Genomic DNA, 21,598 nt, shown 5'->3' on the forward strand with positions numbered 1-21,598 from the left:
GGTGATTCTTTCTTAAACTTTGTGAAATCTGCATTATTCATTGGCATGGCTTCACTTTTATTTGCGTTGATCTTGTACCCCGATACTTCTCTATATTCCTTCAATTTCTTATGTAATTCTTTTATTGATAATTCTGGTTCTGTTAAGTATACTATGATGTCATCTGCAAATAGACTGATTTTATATTCCTTCTCTTTTATTTTTATCCCTCTTCTTTTATTTTCTGTTTTTATCAGTTCTTCCAAGGGTTCTATAGCTAACCTATTTTGAGGGAGATAGTGGACATCCCTGCCAAGTTGACCTGCTTAAGGTGACAGTAAATGGATATATATCAAGCCAATGCCCATTATTGAGGCTCAGAAATACGTAGATGCATAAAAGAGTATAACAGAGAGGACAAACTGTCATCTTCTCAGAAGAGATTCCACCACATCAGGGAAGTAAGAAAGCTGATCAGAAAGAGGATACTGCAGCATCCAAGCACAATTCAGCCTCAGGTTTACCTTTCACAGTCTTTCCATATCCCTTCATTATTTTCTCTCTCTTTCTATTCTATTCACTTCTATTAATCTAGAATCAAACAGCTTATCAGCAAGGCCACCCCTGACTCCACCTTACAGAAGATTTTCCTATTATTTTATCCAATCCCCTCTGAAATTCTCTCTGCGACCTACTTTAATTTGTTTTCTCTCTTTCCTAGTTATGATGAAGATGTTTGACTTGAAAAATTTCATTTTTCACAGAAGCTACCTGACATGTGGTGTGTTTCCAACACATTTTTATTGAACAATATACTGTAATGCCTCAGTATAAAATATTCCTCAACTACGTATGGCTTATTAGTTCTTAAAAATAATACAACACTTGAACCCTAAGGCCATGAAGAACTTTGAATCCCATCCAAATAATTGTTTTCAAGGTTTAATGAATACCATTTTCCTTAGCCTCCTTCTAAGCCTATGAAAATAGCACCAATGAACAATTTAAACCAAGAAAGTACACTGTGATTAAATACTGGAAAACAATCAAAAGGCAAATACAGGTTGAATACCCCTTATCTGAAGATCCAAAAACCAAAAATAACCCAAAAACCGATTTTTTTTTAGCGCTGGCATGATGTCACAAATGGAAAAAAAATCACCACCTGACTTGCCCATGTAGGATTCTGATGCTCTATGGGTGCCAGTTCGGTAACAACAGAGCTCTGTGGAACAAAGCAAGCAATTACAATAACAGTAAAATAAAATCTTTGCTTCTGGCCAGGAAGATGCCAAATGGAGCTGGGTCCAAGTTTTCAGCACTGGCTGTAGCTGGAATCATTGACGGTGACTTTATTCTCAACATTGGGTGTGATCTTGTCTGCATCGAAGAAGTCACCTTTGGCTCCCGGGCAGGAGCGGAGATCATAGTTGGGGACTGGCGGCGGCGGTGGGGAGGCTTTAAGGAATGGTAGTGGTAGTGGGGATGTGTCGGGGACCAGCAGCAGCAGCGTTAGGTAGGTGTCGTGGACCAGCAGCGGCAGTGGGGACATGTCGAGGTCCGGCAGCTGTGGGAGTCGGGAGATGGTCTTCTTTTATAAGCAGAGATCGAGTTTATTTTTGGTAAGTACTAAACATTATTTCATGTGAAGTTTCCACTTGTGGCGCCATGTCAGTGCTCAAAAAGCCTGCCATTGTTTGTTGTTGCTGTTTAACTGGTGATCCAGGTGCAGGTAATTCCTACTGTGCTACTGCTTAATTCCATTATGTTCCAAAATCCCAAAAATGCCTGGTCCCAAGCACTTCCGATAAGGAGGGTTCAACCTGCACTTGATAAATTCTCATTAACATTTTTGAAGAAAAATTGCTTTTTTTGAGGAAATAGAGGGCAAAATACAGGATATTCAGAATGAACCAAGCTATCGAAAGATATGTGAAGTCAGATACTGTAAAATCAGAGCAATGCCAAATCTAAAGGAGCTACTGTAGGATGTAAGTTAATTACACTACTAATATTATTGCTAACAATGTCTTTTTTTATTGGACATGACATTTCAATTGCAAATAAATCATGTTCTCACAAGGTAGAAAGAGACATACCCATTATTGTATACTATCTGTCTGAATGATAAATACGGTATTATACCAAAAAATGCTGAAATAATCATGACTGAACCTATGACCTAATGTTACTAGTAGCTTCCCCTGAACAATACTGGAAACTGGTAGTTAAAGACAGGTCCTGAAAGATACTTATGCTTTGAGTACGATTATGTGTTTATACGTAAGGGCAATTGAACTGAGGGAGAAGCTTTCAGAACGTAGAAAGGATTGACAAACGTCCAGGAATATATTTCACAGTAGAACCTCATGCAACTGGCATCTGATGTAAAAGTAGAAGGGGAAAATGGTTCCTAGAATTTTGCTCTCCCTGTTCAGAATCAGCACAAAACAAGCATTGTAAAAGTAATTTCAGGGAGCTCAGTAAATTACATTCAGCTCAGCCCTCTCCTTCCTGCCCAACAATATTGGTTTTACTGTGATCCTGAATAGTGCACAAGTAACAAGCTGCAAGGTCAAAGGCCCTCCGATGATTGTTTTAAAGGCTGAGCCTGTTATAGGGATAACTGTCTGTGATCAAGAAGTCCTCAGTTTCCTCTCTTGTGATTAACTGATCACAAAAAAAGCGAATGGCTTTGTTTTTCTAATGTGGGATGTATATCCTTTCCTTTCAAGCTGTGTCCATCAGGAGGCAGTTTATAGGCTGGGATGTGGAATTTATCATTTATCCAATGGCGCTCATGTTATTTGACTACTGCTGTATTGCATCATATGAACCGATATTTTAGACGAAAATTGATTAGTACCAACTTAACTTTATGCTTCATAAATTCCAATCTATGAAGATACATTAGAGGACATTACTACTCCACTTCTGCGCTAAACTCTCAAAAACATCCAATCCCCAAAATGACATTATTAACACATCCATTTTAAGAAAAATATAAAAAACAATAAAAGATGGAGTAAATTATGTTTTTCAGTAACCACAAATAGTCCATTATTCTTATTTTAATATCTATTGGAGCGTGTTTGCAAAAGCAATGAAAACATGTGCAGAGAAGTTTCACCAAGACGTTACTGTGGATGAGAGGTTATAATTATGAAGAAGGCCTGTGAAGATCAAACTCGAGGGATGGAGGTCAGAAGATTGAGGGCAAGATAATGCAACCCCACAATCAGTGTGGCTATGAAATAATGATATACGGCATCTACAAAGATTGAAACTTTTTCAGGAGGACATGAATAACTAATTAAGTGATAAGAGAGTTATAAGAGAACAGAAAATATTTTGTGCTTATTTAGTAACAATTAGAGAGGACAATTCAAACTTTAATAGTGAAGGGAAGGTCACAATTACAGTTTTCGAGGCTGTCCTCGTTAAAAATACACAAAATAAAAGTGTCTGGAAGTTACTGAAATGATACACCATTTCCAGTTTCTTCTGACTTTCAGTACTCAGCAGGAAGCATTCATAAATAGAATATGATACAATAGAAATTCAATAGCTTTATAAGAAGGTGGTTATTTCCATCCACAGAGCAATAAAGCAACTGCGTCCAAATTTAAGATCTTTATCTTTCCGACCCCATATAGCAACCTGCACCCAGTGTTAGTGCCTTGCTTTAAAATGATCCTCAATCATGAGCCTCTGGCTGGTTACTAAGTTTCATGTCACATGTTACTTAAGAGGTATCTGGTGCTGGGAGAGGGCAGACCTTTCTTCCAGAATCCAGCCTACTTAGTTTTCATCTCCTCCACAGCCAGACAGCATGATGACAGCTTTGAAAAACGACAGCCCTAACGACCAGCACCATAACCCCAAAGCAGTATATAATATAGAGTAACAGGATTCTGTAACAATACACAAAACTGCTCAGAGAATTAACTCTTGAGGCACCAAAGAAAATCCCTTTTCCAAAGTTGGTGGCAAGAAAAATAAAGTTGCATACTACATTTCCGATCGAGCCATAACATTTGCATCTGACTCTTGCAAGAAAGGATTTTATCTTACAGTGGCCATTTTAAAATATTGAAATGACAAAGGCATATAACTGCAAATAAGAAGTAGTATTTTTAGACTATGGTTTCAAGTGATGTTAACCCCACTGTGGGATTTGGGATGCTGATTGCAGTAGCAACTCGGGAGTAGGGACACTATGGTTAATTTAGGCATTTGTACAATTTTAGCACAATTTAACACAAGTAGTTTATTATTATAGTTATATATAAGTACTGATTGGCTACAGGAATTTTATGTCATATGTATGTTGCACATTTTCTTTAAACTATTGCGCAGTAACTTCTCCAAGTTAACTCATAATGAAATGATCTAAGGAGACAATGGGGCGGTGAAGTTCAAACTTAACTCTGCATCTTTTTGAAATGGCACCAAGTGAAGAAATAGCCATTGTTTGTAGGTTTCAACTCCACTATGATTTTGCTCTTCCCCCTGTCCGTCACCCCAGCCTGGCCTTCATCCGTTGCCAAATCTGTCGTGTCTCCCATTGCCTATTCTCCATGTCCTCCTCAAATTGTCCTCAGAACACTGATAAAAATTACAATCTTCATTTGCAAGTCTCTCCTCCTTCACCTGGTGTTTGTTCAAGATTCTACCTGTGCTTACTCAAATTGTTCTTCTGCATTTTAGTCCTACTGCATTATTTAACCCAAGACCAAAGAGATATTGTTCATTTTAGGATGGCTATGCCAAGGGACCACACACCATTGATGGGAAGGAGTTGGAGAGAGTCAGAACCTTAAAGTTCCTGGGAGTCAATATCTCAGAGGATATTTCTTGGAGCTAGCACATCGAGGCAACCGTGAAGAAGGCACCTCTACATAGGAATGAGTCTGAGGAGATATGGCACGTTGGTGGATACTATCAAACTTCTACAAATGCACAATGGAAAGTATATAGTATTGACTGGTTGCATCACAGCCTAATTTGGTAATCCAAGTGCCCTGGAATGTAGTGGACTTCAGAAAGTAGCAAACATAGCTAGGTCCATCACAGGCTCTGACCTTGAATCCATTGTAGATATCTAGGTAAGGCGCTGCCCCAAGAAGGCAGCCAACATCATAAAGGACCCCTATCACCCTGGTCACAACTTCTTCTCACTGTTACCTTTAGGCAAAAAGTATAGATGCCTGAACATGAGGACCTCTGGGTCAAGAATAGCTTCTATCCAATAGCTATCAGACTTGTGAACTTTCCCTTGGTACACTAATCATAGACTGACTGCTCTATTGCAAGTCTTTTTGCACTCAGATTACTGTGAATATTTATTATCTATCTTCAGGATTTATTGCGTCTTTTAATTTAACACAATTAGTTTATTATTATAGTTATTTATAAGAACTGATCAGCTGCAGGACTTTTATGTCATATATACGTTGCACAACATGTGACAATAAACATATTATCATTCTTACTAGTAAAATACAATTTCTTTTTACTCTACTGTGCTAATTCTTTACCCTCCTTCATGTCACTCCAAAGTGGTGATATGATGGAACTGGGTTCTATAAAAAGTGGTGATAAGTCAGCATAGAGGAGGGAGATTGAAAACTTGGCTGAATGGTGCACCTATAACCTCACACTCAATGTCACCAAAACCAAGAGATGATTGTTGACTTCAGGAAGGGGGAACCAGAAATGTAAAATCCAGTGATCATTGCGGGAATTAGACGTGGAAAGGGTGAGCAAATTTAAGTTCTTCGGAATTACAATCTCGGAGGATCTTTCCTGGATCCAACACACTGATGGCATCATGAAAAAAGTACGTCAGCACCTTTACTTCCTCAGGAGTTTGCAGAGGTTTGGTATGATATCGGAAACCCTGGAAAATTTCTACAGATGTGTGGTGGAAAGTGTGCTGACTGGCTGTATCATGGACTGGTATGGGAACACCAATGCCCCCGAGCAAAATGTCCTGCAAAAGGAAGTGGACACAGCCTAGGACATCATGGATAAAACCCTCCCCACCATCAAGAATATCCACAGAGAATGCTGCCTTCGGATAGCAGCAGCCATCATCAAGAATCCACGACACCCAGACATGCTCTGTTCTTGCTGCTACCATCAGGAAAGAGGCATGGGTGCTACAAGTACCACCAGTTTCAGGAACAGCTGCTACCCTCCACCATCAGACTACTCAACGATAAACTCAATCAGGGATTTATTTATCGTCTCTTACTTTTGCACTTTATTTATTTTTTTTCTCTGTATTGCACAGTTTGTTTACATTTCATTTGTATGTTGAATCAGTTTTTTTTGCACTACCAATTAGTGGTAGCTCTGTCTCGCCTGCAGAAAAACGAATCTCAGGGTTGTGTGTGATGTCATGTAAGTACTCTAACAATAAATCTGAATCTGAACTCCAATCGAACTTGGCATCAGTTTCTCTGTGAAGAACTAAGTCAGTTTGAAGTGTTGAACAAAGCTTGTTGACAATAAATAATGGCATTTGGAAAGTCTTCAAAAAAAGGCAAAAAAAAAGTGATATTGATTATATTCTTCCACTTTAGGCAAGCTAAACAAGCCAGCAGGGAGAGACAAGTTTGCACACACTCGGTCTGAGCAGGTCTGAGGTTAAGACATACAGCATAGAAGTAGCAATTTCACAGCAACCACTTGCTCACATTGAACATTTATTCTTCCCAATTCCCATCAACTCCCGCCAGAGTCTAACTCTTCAACACACTAGGGCAATTCACAACGACCAACTAACCTACCAAGCCACACATTTAACATGCAAGAGGAAACCAAAGACTGGAGGAAGCCAAGATGGACATGGGAAAAACTTGAAAACTCCATGTAGCACCAGAGGTCAAGATTGAACCTGGCTTGTTGGGGTGTGAGGTAACAGTTCTACCAGTTATGCACTCTGCTGCCCTAAAACATAATATCCAAAATTTTTCATTCTTAAAAAACAAATCCAAGATTGGATTTGCACACCAAAATCCATTATACTACTTCAACAAGAGTTATGGGAACTCAGCTGGGTTCAAAACCAGAATAAGCCCATTCCTGCATTGTGAAGCCTGAGAAAGCATGGCTATTAACAACTAGCAAGGTTAAGCACAAACTCAATCTAAGTCAGAATTCCCAAAGCATATAGCAAGTAGTAAGATATGACATTAGTGGATCAAGATGTAATTATTCTGAATGGAGTGAATATTATGATATGGACCAAATTACCCACAAAAATAACTCACAAAACACTAGAACAAACACAAATAAATCTGGGCTATAAGATCAGAAATGACCATTAATCAGCTCAGAAATAACATTTTAAATCAATCCTCTGTGCCAGGTTTTTCCATGTTAACTTTATTGGGTGTTAAACTTTAAAATTGCTTTGCCGTCTCCAGGTCAGAATCACTGTTATTCTGTAAACTTCTCTTTGGAAATCTGCCATTATGAAAATAACAATACCAAGAGTGCAAGTCGGGAGCAGATTATTACTAAATTTCTCGATACAACATGTGAATCTTACTGCGCCCATGGGATTATAATCACTTCAAAGCATATTGCAGTCAGGAAATGAAGTAAAATGCAAATATTCCAGAGATGTTAGAAACCATCTTCTAAACTGCAATGTGTGATTTTCATTTATTGCAATGACACCCAAGTCTTGTGATGTTGCACAACATTTGACAATAAACATATTATCATTCTTACTAGTAAAATACTTATCTTTGCAGTGCTGGTCTAGTTCAGGGCACCAGATGTGGTTTCCCAAATTATTCCAACCTCTGTTTTATCTTGTTATTGTGACTACGCAGCAGAAACTGATGCTCTGTGTGAACACCAGATCAAATGGCCCGTTAATCTCAGCCTTCAGTCAAAGTTCACAGCAGATTAGTTCTGAAGCATTCATAGAAGCACATCGGAATTGTTCCCACAAGTAAAAGCTGTCTCTTTCAAGGACCGTCACGTCTTATGTAGTTCCTTAATTTAACTATCTATTTCATAATGAACCATATTTCAGTTTTGAGACTCCATGGATGAACAGCTCCGTTAATTTTATGGATGTAAAGCAGCAAGCAAGAAACTGGTAGGCAAAGTTAAGTAATTCTGCACATGTTTTCAACCAACAAGGGCTGCTTCACATTCAATTCCAAGTTCTCTCTCACTGACTTCACAATCCTTGGTCCACTTCACCGTATTATCTCATCTCGTACACTTTAACTTCAAAGAAACTTTTCCCTTCAAACTCTTAATCCTTATTTAGTTTGTCTTCTCTGTCCACAGTCTCTTTTTTTTTTCCTGCATACAAATATTTTGTATTATATTGTTGAAGCTATACTGTTCATGGAACAAACCAAACATATTTGAGTAGCCGCTCTATAAATCATTGGTGTTGTAAAATAAAATTCCACAGTGTCAAATTTGCTTTACTTTTTGACACTACTTCTTAAGAATTTCTTGATACAATGCATTAGAATGAATCAATTCGTATTGAACTCATCATGAATATAAATCTATGAGTTACCTATTCTAATTTATTGACTGAACATGTGCACCACGGTCCTTATATTTATTGATATTCAGTTTGGCAAATAATTCTGATACTCGACATTAAACACAACTAATTAACTTAGCATTAAAAGGTTGTTTTAGTGGAGTTTTTACGACCACATATAATCCACATATGTCCTTAATCAGTAAAAAAAATGTAAGTTCCTCAGTATTTTATATTATCCACTTTATTAATGACTTAACTGCAATTTTTAAAATCATTTTTGTCAAATTTCACTCTGAATCATTCAGTCTTGTTTGATCCAGTTTGTCTCCCTGTGGGATATGTAAGTAAAGACCTGTAAAACATCAGCATTGAATTCTTGTGTGAACTGAGCTTTTAAATACTGATCATGTCAATCAGAGAAACCTAAGAGGAGGCATGGATTTTGTGAGGTGGGCATTTAAAAAGCTTTGGATAAAGGGGTCTAACAGCCCTAAAGCTTGCCTGCTGCGTCTTGACAGCTTCGTGTTAAGCTATTCAAACTAATCCTATTCCTATTCCCTGCAGGACCTCCGATGAAAACTCACAGGAGTTATAATATAGGTGAATAAGACTATCAAATTGATTTTCTACTCTAGTCACTAAACAAAAAGTTATTCCATCATTGGTGAATCTAATAAGTACTTACCAACCTTACGTGAAACAACCTTGATCATTAAAAAAAAAATATGGTGCCTTCAAACATTTGAGAAACTCTAATTCATTGTCTCAATAGTTGGAGCAACCTGGCAGAGTATGAAAAGTCCCAGCTGCAGTTCTTCACTGGGTCAATCTCTCAAAAAGTGGAGTTCAAATACTTGTCAAAGGTACAGTAGAGCTATAGTTTTCCAAGACTTATGTGATGTCAAGAAACTGTGATTTGTGAATGAACCAGTATTGTAGGCATATGGACTTAATTCTGAGTATGAACCACAATAACAAAACAATAGCAAGAAAATATCTCTGATAGTCCTGCAAAACTGGGACAACTTTCGAAAAGAGCTTTAATTTCAACATATGTATGTGGGCATAGCAAATCATGATTTATACAGCTTCAATGGATTATGAGATTTGGAGAATTTACCATTGAAACTACTGCAGAATCATAGTTTTTCCTGCAGGAGAGGCTTTTGTTTGTCAAGACAGAGGAATCATGATGCAAAATAAGCTCTGGAGGGAATGTTTCATCCCACTGATATAAAAACCTTCGCCTCTGGGCTTGCTTTCATATTAATTAGTGTGATTATTTGTTTGACCTGTCCAAATAACAGGTCAAATCTAGAAGACTTCTACACCACTCTCCTAATGAGATATTGCAAATATAAATAATAAATTAATATTTAAAAGCAACATTAGGAATAACTAAAACATTTTTTCCCCAAGTATATTTGAAAGCATGCTGCAGATGTTCTCATATAAAACTCTGGCTATGGATTGCTTCGATTGATTCCTGCAGTCACGTACAGCTGCACTCTAACACTTTACTTCCTAATAATGATGTACAGTCAATGGTGGATTAACTACCATCCAGGCCCTAGGCTGAGTTTTAGTAAGGCCCAGGGTTGGTGTCATGGGAGTGTATTCGCAGGCCATGCCCACTCGCCCACCCACAGTACTAGCATCACTGAAGCAACTACACATTTTATTATGTTTTCGATTCCTGTCTCAAATTTAATGTCTCGATCAATGCAAATGTTTGAAGTTCAAATTACTTCATCATTATTCAACTGCAAAGCATTTTGCAACACCAGATTAAAATTTGGAAACGTCATGTGTTTGCTTTCTGACATTGTTTTTCATAACTTTGTAGTTACTCGATATTACAATCTGTGCCACCGGGTCACAAAGTAACAGATGATGCTGGGAAAGCAGCGAAAGCACATTTTCAAGGCTCATTTGATCAAAAACACAGGTTCTTCTGTTCACACACTGATTGGAATCGAGACATTTACTTTGGCCTCGTATAACGTTCAGCCTCTGTTCAATCTGATAATGAGGCTCAACACTAAATTTAGCAGATGATTTTGCTGCCTACATATAACGAAATGAAATTTTTTTTAAGAATTGGAATTACAACTTGAAGAATAGGTGTTGTTACAACACAATAATGCGCACCTCCACATAGGCTAACCCTTGGTTAGATTAAATGTTCACTCAACAATTATGAAAGTAATTCACAAAAAATTGACACTCTCCACCTCATTATTACTTCATTTATGAAGTTCAAGTTAAAAAGCACAAATAATCAGATGAAAATTACATTTAGTTAAAATTCCATTGGATATAGACTTCGCTATATGGTATGAATATTACCAATTTAGATTTTTTTAGTCTCGACATTGATTTCGATCAATGGTTGCTTTATGACTGTTAAAGATTCCTTTGTTTTTCAGCCTGTAACACATTGGCCTTCATTTAATTTCTGAGGAGGCTCACAGGAAACACCATATTGATAATCTACTGCCCATTCCAGAGAATACATTCACATGGCGCTTTTGTTTGTATACGCAGAGAGGAGTCAGACCGTTCAAGTCCTTGGCCTGTGTATTAAGAGTGGATTTTAACTTCTATTTATTTCAAAGAACCACGATACACGAAGGCCAAAACAGATCAAACAATTTTATTAACATTAGTTTTCCATTACTCCCATGTCCCACCCAGTGAGGTGGGCTCTGCGGTTTTCTTCAAAGGAGGTTGCTGCCCGCCAAACTGTGAGGCGCCAAGATGCACGGTTTGAGGCGATATCAGCCCACTGGCGGTGGTCAATGTGGCAGGCACCAAGAGATTTCTTTAGGCAGTCCTTGTACCTTTTCTTTGGTGCACCTCTGTCACGGTGGCCAGTGGAGAGCTCGCCATAGAACACGATCTTGGGAAGGCGATGGTCCTCCATTCTGGAGACGTGACCCACCCAGCGCAGCTGGATCTTCAGCAGCGTGGACTCGATTTGAATAGAAAATAAATGTTCCTGGTGTATGGGTTATTTATATTTACTTGCATTATGATTACAATTGTTGGAATGAATGCTATAAGGGTACACGGTTACAGATAAAAAGCAGGCAACAACAGGCATGCATGTCTCCCTGGCACTGGCACAGGCAAAGCAGTTCCAGCTGCATGGGGGATTATGAGTAATGAAGATGGCCATTGATCCTGCATTGAGCAACCACTGTCACCACCACCATGAGCAGGCCCGTGAGGTGCCAGAGGGGCCCTGAAGCAGCCTGATGAGCTGCCAGAGCAGCACACTCACCAGCCCTTCCCCCCGTTTTTTGATTTCAGTGAACAGGTGAAAGTCAATCCACACCAGCGCTGAAAGCTACAAGTTGTTGCAATTTTAAAATACTTTTAATATTGTGGCTTAGTTCCCTTTGGCATCATTAAAATTACATTTCTTTTGATGTATTTCTTATTTCTATTGTTGTTTGACAGGCCCCCTTTACCTTCTGGACTCCTAGGATTCAGCCTAGTCAGCCTAATAGTTAATTCATCACCGTATACAGTATTGAGAAAAGTGTTCATTCAATACCCGTAGTCAATGCTACAGCAAGCAATTTAACAGTGGAGAGAGACGCAACATTCATAAAAACTGGAGACAGCAAATATTTTCACGACATTTCAACAGCACTTATTTAATGGCGCCTCACAGTTCGGCGGGCAGCAACCTCCTTTGAAGAAACCACAGAGCCCACCTCACTGACAAAAGACAAAGGAGGAAAAACCCAACACCCAACCCCAACCAATCCCTTTACTTTTTCCCCTATTACATGTTCCCAGTTTCAGTTCATTTTTATTTGAGTGGTACTGTCACTTTAAGGGAACAAATCAAGCTGCCGGCCCTGCAAGATATGGGAGAGTGACTGTGAGATGTTAGGCTGAGGACAGCAGGTACTCAAATTGGATACTTTGAAGAGAAGCAAGGCAGTGTCCCTGGAACACAGATGAAGAGACCATGTGACCAGTGTGTTGAAGACCCAGTGCACTGTTTTGCTTGGAGGGCCTTTTTAAAGAAGCAGCACTTGAAAAAGCATCTTTTGAAGGGATGCTGTGCTGAAGTGACCTCCTCCACTTTAACCCCCTGTATGCCTATGTTGTCTTCCCTGACACCAGTTTCAGTCCTGATGGCTCCACACGTGACTGGCCCAGGAGGGGCTGGCTCAGTTTTATATCCAGGTTGGCTGATTGACAGCCGACCAGGTGGAGTCAGCCCCTTAGGTGGTCTTCCTGAAGGTACGGAGTTTGCCCCTTGCAGTATGCTGGCGGTCGTATCACCACACCTATAGTCAATCTGTCTGATTTCCCCATGGTATATAATGGAATGAATTGTGACCATTTTAAGGAGTCAGTTCTCAGAGAAGCATCCTCTGAAGGGATTCTGTGCTGAATGTGGCCTTGTGTGGTGATGGACAGTTTATCTGATTTCTCTGTGTCATAGGGGAATGAGAATGCCACTCTGAGACCAAAGAATGGAGGTCACTTTGGAAAGGGTTCTGGAAGGAGAGGAACACTGCACTTGGATTGTGACAATTGTGAGGGTCACTTGCAATGGCTAACCCTCAAAAAGGCTTCTGGAAGCTTTGTGAAGATCACTCGGTTTGTGTCCCCTACGCCGAAGAAGAGAGGAGTTTTGGTTTCCCACTCAGCTGAAAAGGACATTGGTCTGGAAACCCCTCAGTAAGGATTTTGTGAGTTATTAAACATTCTGTCACCCTGGTGTCTCCCACCTACTTTGTGAACTTCTTTGCATCCATCTGAAACCTGCGTGTCTCATCAATTTCACCGAATTTCTGAAACTGAACTTTGAACTGCCTTTCGAGAATTGTGCTTGAGCTGTAGTGGCTTGCACACGCACAGATAAGTATATTCACACATAGTTGGGGTGGGGGGGGGGGGGGCGGGGTAAGTAGATAGTTTTAGATACATTTAGATAAGGTGTGATAAATTAGATAAAGTGTTATATTATTGGTAATTAATAATAAAAATAGTATTTTCAAATTAACACTGTCTGGGCTCATTTCTATTGCTACTGTCTGGTGCCCCAGTGAAAAGGCATCTATTATGGTAATTCACAAAATGCAGCTGCAATCACGCTAGAAAGCTTTGTTTCTAGCTCCACCCATCCGCTATTTGCCTATTTCAGATGATCATGGCCTCCAATTGGTCCTCATAGCACCAGCACACCTCAACTGTCATTGCAGATCCTTTTTCTTAGGTCATGCCAAAGTCTCAAGGCCTTCAGCATCACCCAACACTACAACTTAAACTGTCAAAGACTAAATGCACCACCTCGTACATTGTACATCAGAGTTTTTAACACTGAGGACACAAGAGACTACAGAAGCTGAAATCTGGAGTCAAAAAAAACCTGCCCAATAAATTCAGAGGGTTAACTAGTTTCAGTGGGAGAAAATAAATGTCCATGTTTTAAGTTACGCAATACACACAGTAAACAGTTGGGCACTGAGGAGTACAGTAGCACAAAGAAATCCAGGAATACAGATATATAATTCCCTGAAAGTGGTGTCACAGGAAGAAAGGGTCATAAAGAGAGCTTTTGGCACATTGGCTTTCATAAATCAAAGTACATTTAAACCCATGGAATCCGGAATTTAATCAATCAGCAGCCTCAAGCAACCGGCAAAACCAAAAAATGAGGAAAATACATTTTTAAAATTAAAATAAATGAGAATAAAATAATGGGTAAAAAGTATGTAAGTTTAAAATTGAAAAAGTAAATGTTCTCTGAAGTAACGCATAAGCCTTTGATGAAGATGGGAGCAAATATTCAGCCAGCAGTGTGCCTTGGTTGTTCTATGCTCGCAGCAGCTGTATTTGAATAAAATGGTGTGTTACTGAGGATAAAAAGCTGATTGATGCTGCTCGCCTTTGGGGTGACTCTCTTAAAGGGTCTCCTTATCCCTGCTTAGTAAGAATCGCCTGGTCAGAGGCTTTATCTGTAAACTTGGAGGAGGGGAGTGGGTTAATCATCTATAATATAATTATTTGTCTTTCGGACAACTCTGAGGAGGGGGAGGAACCTGCAGATGCAACGATGGTTAAATGTTTTCAAAGAATGTGGCTGAAAATAAAGTGAAATGCTTTAAGGTTTATATATTCATGCAAGCAAAATTTGTTCAGTGTCAGTACAGTATAGTATTTTGTCTTTTAAACTGCTTATTCTTATTGCAGGAATATTAGTTAAGCATTGTAAGGAACTGGAAAATACACTTATCCAACATCTACCAATCCCCAAGGTGCCAGATACTAGGGATTTTATTGTACTGAGTAGTACAGGAGTTGGGAAGTTATGGTAAAGTTGTATAAGACATTGGTGAGGCCAAATTTGGAACATTGTGAGTACTTTTGATCACATAATAATAGGAAAGATATCAATAAAATTGAAAGTGAAGAAATGAGCTACAGAGAAAGGTTAAACAGGTTAGGACTTTATTCCCAGGAGCATAGAAGAATGAGGGGATATTTAATAGAGGTATTAAAATTATGATGGGTATAGATAGAGTAAATGTAAGTAGGATTTTTCCACTGGAGTTAGATGAGACACAAACCAACAGAACAAAGGTTAGGGATGAAAGAGCAGAGGTTTTGGGGGAACAAAGGAGGAATTTCCTCGCACAGAGAGTAGTGGGAGTATGGAACGAGCTGCCAGGTGAAGTGGGCTCAATTTTAACATTTAAGAAAATGGATAGGAAGGGAATGGAGGGATGTGGACTGGGTGTAGGTCAGTGGAACGAGCAGAATAATGGTTTGGCATGGACAGAAGAGCCAAAAGGCCTGTTTTCTGTGTTGTAATGTTCTATGGTTCTAACCCTTCATAATTATTTTTCTCCCACTCCTGCTGCTTGACCTTCTAAGTTCCTCCAGCAAATTGTTTTTTTGCTACATATCTTTGGAGATGTCTTGCTACTAAACAGGTAGCACGTTACAATTGTTGTCAAGAGGGACTAGGTAACATGGACCCCGACAAGCTGTTATATTTTGTCTTGAAAATTAGAACCAGAGGAAAAAGACTTGACTTGTAGAAGGATAATTTCTTGCTGATTTCAGAACCATTTGGCCAAGCTCTGGTTGGAGCTGGGTGGTAGATTTCAATGGTCACATGACTGATTTTCAGGTTTTTTTTCTCTTTTTCAGATGAGACTCGCTCAATTTGTCAACAATATTCCTCACCATCCTCACAATAGTTTTAACAGACCATTGTGTCACAGAAATATTCACCATGAGGAATTGAGCAGGCTGGGACCATAGATTTCCATAGTATCTTCAGGAGGAAACCAAACCTTTTTGGAGGTCAATGTCATACTGTAGTAGAGTCGGGGTTGGGGGGGTGGGTGGGTGGGTAGATGTTCATGAACATCTGCAATTCCTGGTCAGTATTATTTCAATATTTTGATGACAATATGATCAATCTATAGAAGAGGGTGGTTAGGGAAATGAGAAATGGAAAAGGTTGATCCTCTGGGACATCATAGCTGAAAATATGGATTGAGAAACAATCTGATATTGTCCAATGACCAAAAGCAATGTATCTGAATTCAATGGGAAACCTGCGAGATAATGTTGATAAGTCTGATGTCTCAAAATATTACCATTGAGAGAATATTGTTCTATTCAATTGTTCTAAATATCAATATCATAGTATTCAGTGAGTGGCAGTCAATTTGAACTATGACACCAAAGCACCAAACCCAGAGTGTCAATCAAACTGATTTGCCCATGAAGAATTTAGCATATTGAAAAATAGCATTCCCACTTCAACTGAAATTCATTAATGAGTTTTCTCCCTTTATAAAAATCTGTGGGTACTTCATCTAACAACTTGATTTGTTTGGCTATGGTGTGCATAACACTGAGCTTTCAAAACACAGGAAACATAACCTCGGTATTTAGCATAGAGATAGCAGACAATAATGTGTTTTTAGCGTAGAGAAAGATTACATAATGTGGTCATCTCTTTTGTTACCCTTGATGAAGAAAAAGTGTGGTAGAGCTCCCCTGCAGGGTAAAGAAGCTGCAGATGTAACTGTCATTTTCTAGTTTTCCCATAGGACCATGAACTTTTCATGATAATATAAATATATTTTCAGTGAATAATCATTACCATCCTGTAGCTTGTTACTTTATGACAGCAACTTTGCAAACAGTACTAATACACCTTTTTGTATGTGTTTGTGAGACAGAGAGCGAGACAGAGAGAGAGATAGTGAGAACAAAGGGTGCATGGAATATAAAAAAGAACATTCCCCTATTTATCTTCATTAAACAGAGAGAGGATTATGGCTGACTGTCAGTCCCTTCAAATTAAGACCGGAGGGAAGCTTGGCAGAGTTGAAACATATGAATATGTATGCAACTGAGTTTAGAAAAACATTTACTGGATCAATTTCAGATATTACAATATTATTAGGTAGAATTCTTTAGGAGGGAAGAAAAGCTGCTTTCATGACATCAATTAATGTGAAATTCTGTAATATTAGAAGCTTGAAATAAATATTTAGGTGCAGTCAATCATAATTTTGCATAATTCAAATCCTTGTAAGCTGTTGAGAAGTTGGAATCCTACCTCTTGCACCACATCAGCCCCTCACCAGCCCTGTCTTATTTACTGCACAAGTAGGGTGGTCAGGTTAAAAATCAATACCTGAATATGAATCCTCTTTTGCCAGGAACTCAAATTCAGGAATTAAGTAGCATAGAGCAAATTATATACAATGAATTAAGTGTGATGGGTCAGCTTTGTGTAATTTTTATAAATATCTACATGCTGGTCTGGAAAGGATAAATAGTTAGGATGAAGTTGAATGGACAGCTCATGCAAGTCAGATGTTTTTAAACTACAAAACTCAGATTTGAAAATTGTGCCATTGAATAAATGGAAGGCCAAAAGATATCCCTTCTCTGGAGATTAAAAAAAAATTAAATGCACATCCTGCATGTCCCCATGCATAAAAGGTTAATAAAAACTCTTTTTCAAGGTGATGCGTTGTCAATTTTACATTCACCATTCAAATTTCCAGAAAAAATTTGCAAAGGTTTCCCTGATATTGGATTATGGTTGCACATGTAATTTGACAAAAGAAGTAGAGGGATTCTAAGGACTTGTCACTCAGATATGGTGGATGTTATTACAAGTGTTTTTCAATCACTATTCTGTTCTAAATTTGTACCTGATTTCAAAAAACATTGCATTAAATCTGGGATTTTTTTCCCCAAATCTACAAGATTCGGCTTCATAGTGGATGGTGTATTTTGTCTACTCTGACGTTCAATTAGATCATGGCTGAAATTCTACATCACTTCCCTACCCACCCCCCAATTCTATTGATCTCTCAGCATTTTTACCTTTGTCTTGAACATGCCCTCTGAACAGTCCACCAAGTGAAGAATTGCAAAGATGCATAAGCTGGGATATTAAATTTCTCCTTATCTCCATACTTCTGACTGGCCTGTAAATTCTAAATTTTCTGGCCAGAGGAAACAGTCTTTCTTGTAACTAATGCCATCACAGTTTCCAAGAACATTAAATAATTCAATGTAACTATCCCTGATTCTTCCAAACTCCACAGAATATATATTCATTCTATTCAATCCCTCATCATCACACATCCTGTGTCTAGTGGTGTGCCTCAGGGATTGGCGCTGGGACCATTGTTGTTTGTCATCTATATAAATGATCTGGATGATAATGTGGTAAATTGGATCAGAAAATTTACAGAAAACACTAAGATTGAATGTGTTGTGGAGTGAAGTAAGCTTTCGAAGCTTGCAGGGAGATCTGGACCAGCTGGAAATGTGGGCTGAAAAATGGCCATTGGAATTTAATGTAGACAAGTGTGAGGTGTTGCATTTTGAAAGAACAAACCAAGAAATGATAATGCACCGTAATGGTAGGGCACTGTAGTAGAACAGTGGGATCTGGGAATACAGATACACAATTCGCTGAAAGTGGTGTCACAGGTGGATAAGAGAGCTTTTGGCATATTGGCCTTCATAAATCAAAGTATTGAGTATAGGGATTGCAATCTTATGGTAAAGTTGTATCAGGCACTGGTGAGGCCAGATATTGGAATATTGGATTTGGAATATTTTGTGCAGTTTTGGTCATCTAACTACAGAAAAGGTATCAATAAGATAGAAAGAGTGCAGAGATTTACTAGGATGTTGTCCGGACTTCAGGAACTGAGTTACAGGGAAAGATTAAACAGGTTAGGACTTTATTTATTCCCTGGAGCGTAGAAGAATGAGGGGAAATTTGATAGAGCTATTTAAAAATTTGAGGGGATAGACAGAATAATTGTAGGTAGGCTTTTTCCACTGAGGGTAGGTGAGATACAAACCAGTGGATGTGGGTTAAGGGTGAAAGGGGAAAAGTTTAGGGGAAACGTGAAGGGGAATTTCTTCAAACAGAAACTGATGGAAGTTTGGAATGAGCTGTCATTTGAAGTGAATGCGAGCTCAATTTTAACATTAAAGAAGAATTTGGACAGGTTCATGGATGGGAGAGGTATGGAGGGCTAATGACTAGGTGCAGGTCAGAGGACTAAGCAAAAAAAGTTTGGCACAGATTAGAAGAGACAAAGGGCCCTGGTTCTGTGCTGTAATATTCTATGGTACTATCTTTCTCATCCAGCAATCAATTTACTGAATCTTTAATGCCCTCGTACTCAGACAAATATATCCTTCCTGAAGCAAAAACAAATTGCTGAAGGAACGCAGCAGGTCAGACAACATCCATACAAGGAAATGGGTAGTCAATGTTTCAGATCATATGCCTACTTCCCTCAATGGATGCTGCCTGATCTATTGAGTTCCCCAGAAGTTTTAGTTTTGGCTTCAGATTCCAGTCGCTTCTGTCTCTATATGCTTCCTAAGGTGAGAAGACCACAACAAATGATGAGTTCCATTTGTTTTCCCACCAAAATTCTGCATAACTGAAATATAATTCCCTTGCTTTTTTACATTAACCCTGCCTACAATAAAGGTAAACTTATTGCTTGCTGTATTTCCATGTTAACTTTTCATATTGTACTCTTCTCTAAATTCCTCTGAATATTAACATTTATTGGACTTACTTCTTAAAGAATATATTTTTCCACCAAAATAGATAATACCAAATCTCACCATATTATTCTCTCTTCTGCTATTTGTCAATCTAATCTTTTCATGTTAAAGAGGAGCAGAAAAACTGCAGATGCTGGAATTTTGATTGAAAAATTAACTGCTGGAAGAACTCAGTGGATCAGTCAGTATCCATGGTTAGAAATGGTTAGTCAACATTTCTGGTCTGGGCCCTCTATCGACTAAAGTTAAAAGGGTGATGTATATTAGGGATAGAAGCCAGGGAAAAGGGAAAGGAGTGATGGGGTGTGGGACAGGTCATGAGAGAGAGAGAGAGAGAGAGAGAGAGAGAGAGAGTTCATTATGAAAGGGGGGGGGGTGAAAAAATGTTAAGAGGGTAAAAGTACAGGAGTAGGTAAAGAAAAGATGAAAACTGTGGAATCAGATGGGTGTGTGGCATATCTAAACTTGGAAAATAAGATGTTCATACTGTTAGGTTTAAAGCTGTCCTGGAGGAATACAATGGAATTCCTCAAGCTTATGTTTGGACTTACCCAAGCAATGAATGAGTCAGAGGATAGACAAGTCTGCGCAGGAATGGTTGAAGGAGTTAAAATGGCTGACTCCAGGAGCCTCAGGTTTAGACCCACAAATAGTGTAGGTGTTTGGCTGAAATGGTCAGCTGATATGCATCTACGCAGAGATCCAGTGGTCTTTCCCTCCACCTCTCGCATCTTCTATTCTCTACTCTTTCCCCTCTTGGCTCCTACCACAGCTTCTTTCCCCTTTTATATATGTTATGTCATTTTTTTTAACCTTAGTCTCAACGAAGAGTTCCGACCTGAAACAGTGACTGAATATTTCTGTCCATGGATACTGAATTCCTCCAGCCGCTCATTGTTTATCCTTTTCATAATTTATTTTTCAATCTTGTTTGTTTTTAAAGCCATCGCTTTGGCTAGATATATTTTACTCAGTGCTCTCAGCTAAGTCACTGATATGGATTGTAAGCAGAAGAGGTCCATGCCTTGATCCTTGCAGCTATCCACTCCGTGTCAAATGGGAACCATTTATTCTCACTTTCTGATTTCTGTCAATTGAGCAACTGAAGCCTAATATATTTCCCCTGACTCATGAGTCCTTGTTTCCTGTAGCAGCCTCTATGCAGTGTCTGAGTGAATATCTCTTGAAAATCGAAACACACTTTACTGATACCAACATATCCATCTCACTTTTACGTCAAACCCAGTTTTAATTTCATAAAGCTCTGTTCACTCTTTCTAATCATTTTGATTTTAATTTTCCAAGTGCCGTAATACTTCTGGCTCAGGGGTAGAAAAAATTATTCCCCTTCACCCCCCCACCCACCCCCAAACTAATGCTGCTTGAGTTTCTCTGGCACATTGTCTTTTACTACCATGCTATCTGTTGATAAATAGAAAACAAACAGTAGGAATAAACAGGTTCTTCTCAGATTGTTAGGCAGTGGAGTACTGGAGGTATCAGTAAGTGCTTTGGGCCTTAACTATTGGTGCTCTGTGCTAACAGTTTGGCTGAGGGGGGTGGGCAAATATAACATTTCCAAGTTTGCTAATGTCTCAAAATTAAGTGGAAATATGAGCAGTGGTGAAATTACAAAGTTGCTTCAAGGAAATAAACACAAGCAAAGTGATAGGGCAGCAACACAGCAGATAGAATAAAAGATGTAAGGAATAGAAAAATTGACTCAGCAGGTCACTTAGTGCCCAAAGAGTGAAATACAAAAGTCTGCAGATGCTGGTGTCGGGCGCAGAACACAAATGTGGTGGAGAGACTCAGCAGGTCACTTAGTGACCAAAGAGTGAAATACGAAAGTCTGCAGATGCTGGTGTCGGGCGCAGAACACAAATGTGGTGGAGAGACTCAGCAGGTCACTTAGTGCCCAAAGAGTGAAATACGAAAGTCTGCAGATGCTGTGATTGTAGTAAAAACACAGAA

At 38.9% G+C, this 21,598-nt stretch overlaps 1 protein-coding gene across 1 annotated transcript in view; it reads right to left on the minus strand.

The window, feature by feature from the left end:
- LOC138755588 (neural-cadherin) overlaps positions 1 to 21,598 on the minus strand; it is a 283,392-nt gene that overhangs the window by 181,156 nt on the left and 80,638 nt on the right. The gene's annotated exons all lie outside the window — the stretch shown is intronic.

The sequence above is a fragment of the Narcine bancroftii genome, chromosome 2 (genome assembly GCF_036971445.1).
Source record: "Narcine bancroftii isolate sNarBan1 chromosome 2, sNarBan1.hap1, whole genome shotgun sequence".
NCBI lineage: Eukaryota > Metazoa > Chordata > Chondrichthyes > Torpediniformes > Narcinidae > Narcine > Narcine bancroftii.